Raw genomic sequence first — 4,548 nt, 5'->3', positions numbered from 1 at the left:
AATTTTATATATAAGATGCACTTATTTTTAAAATAAAAAATACCTAAAATCATCTATAGTAAGTAAAGAAATGACCAAAAAATCAATTCTAAGTACCCATTGGATAGAACCTAATAGTTCCTATCGATTCGATTCCATTTTAGACCTGACTCTAATCGATTCCAATAAAAAGGGATCTCAAACTGAGGTATTCAATTCCGATTCAAGATCGATTTCAATTAAATGAGTACCTATTTACATGCCTAGTTAGAACTATGATTAATGATAATCTCCTTCTAAAACGCTAGTGTTTGCTCACAACAAACGATATGCAAATGACATCAACAATTTTCTCTAACAAAAAAATTTCAAATCTTAATTCAATGTGCACACATTATTATTTCATTTATAATCAAATACATGACTTTCAAGATTTCATGAAAATATTCATAATTCAAAAAAAAAAAAAATTTATTTTTTTATTTTAAAATTCACAAAGTGATCAAATCAAAAAAATTTCTTTTTTTCACCATGGGCTTGGGGTGTTAGCCAAAAATTGTGTATCCTAAAGAAAAATATTTTTTTTCCACATTAAGACACGGTGAAAATTTTTGAGTCAAAATATCATGACTGTAGAACTAGAGATCATTAGACAATATTGCAACATGAGATCAAAATTTCTTTACTTTTTATTTTCACCCATAAATGGTAAAATTGGGTGGGCATTGCATGTGAAAACACTTTCTTACAAACTTTAATAAGGTCGTAATTGCAATGATTATTTTTATGAATTCACAATAAAATATTATAAATTCAACTTATAAAAGAATTATTAGATCTTGCCAATTAAGCCATCTCAGAGCTGACGTGGGAAATAAGTCATCCTCTAATGGACCAGATTTAAGTTAAGTTTAGCTACCTAAGACCTTTTTGGCCAATAGGAAACCAAATCCATCTAATAAGTAATATTAGGATAATATTTGTACCAACTTGGTAGTGATATAAGAAGAAATTTATTAGATTCATCATTTGAAGTTTGAGTGTGACCTGCTAGGATGAACATCAATATTTTAGGCTTAGTACTAAGTATATATTTTTCATGTAAAGGTATGGGTGTCAATGGATAGTCAAAATCTGAATTCGAATTCAAAAAAACGAACATTATCCGAAATCTTCGAATATCGGATTCGGATGTCATTTTAACATTCGAATGAATTTCGAATATAAATTCGGATATTACGATATTCGATTCAATAATATTCACTCCAATAATAATATATATATTATGTATTTATGTTTTACAACAAAACTTTTATATATGTAAATATATAGTGTCATGTATTCATGTCATACTTCTCCCAACGAGCATCAAGTACATACTCTCTCTCTCTCTCTCTCATCTAAATCAATTAGAATAAATTTTTGAAGGAAATATATAAATTTCAACTATGCGAACTCTCTACTTCGACCGACAAGTATCCTAGTTTATATTCTCTCTCTTTCTCTATTATCTGAACCAGTCAAAATGATTCTTTTGGATGAAATCTATAAATTTCGACTATGCAAATTTCAACCAATTTGTGAAATGTAACCGTGACCATAATTTCAAAACTCGTTTGAGATGTCTCATTTTTTAGATTTTAGAACAAGATGTCTTAAACGTATAAAAATAAAAAAAAAACTCACAATTAGGTATCTGACGTGGACAAGAGAGAATGCAGGAAGCAAAAGTGAATATCTCTCACTTAAATCGATAGGAGCGAAGACCTTCCATAATAAAACGGAGAGCAGAGATGCCGCCACAAATATAATTATCACTCCACAAACCTAACACGACCTCTCTTTTAGCCCCGTCTTTTTCGGTTTTCTTGTTTGTATTATGCACATAACCAGGCAATAATATAAAAAGACACTCTGGATCACGCTCAAAAAACAATACTGGAGAAAGGGAACGAGTGGGAGAAAAGACAATAATATAGAAAGAGATGAAAGGAAGGGTAAGAGAGTGGAGCAATGCAGACCACACAATTGAAAAACAGTGGTGGATGGATACGTTGAAGGTGAAGATGAGGACAAAAATAATTGACTGCCAGCAATATTAAAAGAGGGTGTTCACTAGATGACCTGCGGATATTTCCATAAACAAAAGCAAAATCCGAAATTAAGCCAAGCAAATGGTCATTTTTCAAATAATTATTATTTTGTATTATAATCAAAAGATAGTATTTTTACGATACAAAAAACCTAAAACCCTTAACCTTTGAACTTTAGGAACCAATTTCTTTTTTTTTTTAAATTAAAAAAATCGGATAAATAATATTTTTTTTAATCTCTTAAAAGAAATCGTCCAAAAAACTTCTTCAAATGACTTTTATGAAAATTTAATCTTAAAATAAAATAAATTTATCAAATTACCATTTATCTTTACCGAAATACCATGTCTTTAATCACATTTTCAACGTATCTCCTCGTCATTAATCTTAAATCAAAATGAAATTATCAAAATACTCATCAACTTTCAAATGAGAATTACCATTAAAATAACTTTTATCTGACAATCAATTCATCGTCATTACTTTATTATCAAATTTGAATGGTTTATCATGCCTATATTTTCTTTATCAAAAAATTCACACGTTCATTTTTTTTTTTTAACTCCACCTGATTGCCCATCCCTCACTATTTTTTGGGTCTTTCGACATTTTTAAAATTAAAAAAAAATTTACTCCCACTTGGCTAACCCATCCTGTTTAGAGTGAAAACATTCATGAAAATTTATTGAAAAAAAAAATTTAATTTCAAAAAGTTTTAAACTTAAATTGAATTAAAAAATTATTAAATAATTTAAGAGTAGCACCCACAGGTTAGTTGGAGTTCTCACATAATTACCCATAATTGCAACCACAATACCTAAAAACTGATTTAGGAATATGCCTGTTTCGAAGATGCACTGAGAGAATCCATCACGCCAGGGAAAAATCCTAATCTTTTACTGCCTTCTTCATAACAGATTCCGAAACTCAATTCAGATGTCAAAAATATTCCAATCAACCATTAAAAACTTAGGTACAATTTAGAAAGAAGTCCTCCGTAAGGGTCTTACATAATTTTCCAAAAACATACAAATGAGCACCAAGAAAAAAAAAATCACAAAACGGCAATTTTTCATTAAAAAAACCAATTTTTCTTAATAAAATAGTTTACTTATTTGAACAACTAGTACCAATAAAAGGCCTCAGGAATGCAGAATAACAGCAAGGCAAACAAGCCATTCAGTCCCGAAAGATGGTATACTACGATGACTGCAATCATCGTAGGCATTCAGCTAAATAGTTGGTAAAGAAGAACGACAGAGAAGACAAAACAACCAATGTACAAAATTGTTGTTAATAAATATTTAGTCAGGGTCCACCAAGGGACTTACCTTGATTCCTTGACATTAAATTTTCAATTGTGAGAAAGAGATACCTCAAAATGATCAGACTGATGGGAATAGACGAGGTAAGATGGGGGTGAGATCATTACAGCTAGTGAGTACAACATCAAACTGCAGTCTCCATTAGCTCCCAAACAACGACATACCCACAAACTATAATGATCTACACCCTCACCTAATTTAAGTCGATCATTTCCTCCATATCCAAATATTTTGAGATGAAAAAAAAAAATTTTGAAAATGTATGTATGCCTCATGGCCATTCCCAGGAGGTAATGGCAGCAACGCTGCTCCCCAAGGCGATGGAATATGAGACCGCCCTTAAAGTGGTGATCCTGCCAAGAGGAAGGACCAGCAACACCAGAGGGCTTTATTTTTGACGTTTACTGAGGAATTTACGAACATAAAAATGTTCGCCCCATTTAGATGGGAGATTTTCAGCAAGATAATCTTCCCCGTCAAAAAAATCAATTTGCATCAAATAACAAAACCAACATGAATAAAACTACCTCTACTGAGATAAAAAAAATGATTTATTAGTAATTTTAGAAAAATACAGAAAAAATCATAGATTCTTCAGTTTAAAGGATGAACGAATATGCTGCAGTGCAGAACAAAAGTTAAATGAGAAAAAACCTGAATTCAATATATATATATATAAAGGGAACCAAAATTTTAACAATGAACTTTGCAAATTCTTTAATAACTAACGTAATAATCGGCCTCAGGACTGCAGAATATCAGCAAGGCAAATAAGCCACTCAGTCCCGAAAGATGGTAATTTTAGATGACTGCAATCATCACAGGCATTAAGAAAAACAGTTCACAAAGAAAATAATTGAATTAGAAAAAAAAAAAGAGAGGAGGCGATACAAAGGAATACTAAAATAAAATTACTAATTATATAAAACATTAAAATGCACATAAGGATTAACCCAATCAGAAAGAGCAAAATAGTTAAAATCAAACAATTTAGTCAAAGAGACAAAGATTCACTAAAAATGACCAAAATTGCTGCATTCCTTTAATAATAGGTGTCCAGACGGAAGGGAATAGACGAGGCAAGATGGGGGTGAGGTCATTACAGCTGGTGAGTACAACAACAAATAACAGTCTTCAACAGTTCCGAACCA

General features: G+C 31.0%; 2 non-coding genes across 2 annotated transcripts; both read right to left on the bottom strand.

The window, feature by feature from the left end:
* Window positions 1–3,209: 3,209 nt before the first annotated feature.
* LOC147411690 (small nucleolar RNA SNORD96 family) lies at window positions 3,210–3,300 on the bottom strand. The gene has a single exon (XR_015182814.1). It is a non-coding gene; the product is annotated as a small nucleolar RNA SNORD96 family (small nucleolar RNA).
* An 834-nt stretch (window positions 3,301–4,134) lies between these two features.
* Window positions 4,135–4,225, bottom strand: LOC147411689 (small nucleolar RNA SNORD96 family). The gene has a single exon (XR_015182805.1). It is a non-coding gene; the product is annotated as a small nucleolar RNA SNORD96 family (small nucleolar RNA).
* Window positions 4,226–4,548: the final 323 nt, after the last annotated feature.

Source organism: Akebia trifoliata, chromosome 1 (genome assembly GCF_017979445.1).
Source record: "Akebia trifoliata isolate Shusen 1 chromosome 1, ASM1797944v1, whole genome shotgun sequence".
Lineage (NCBI taxonomy): Eukaryota > Viridiplantae > Streptophyta > Magnoliopsida > Ranunculales > Lardizabalaceae > Akebia > Akebia trifoliata.
This window is presented reverse-complemented; position numbering and strand designations above follow the sequence as displayed.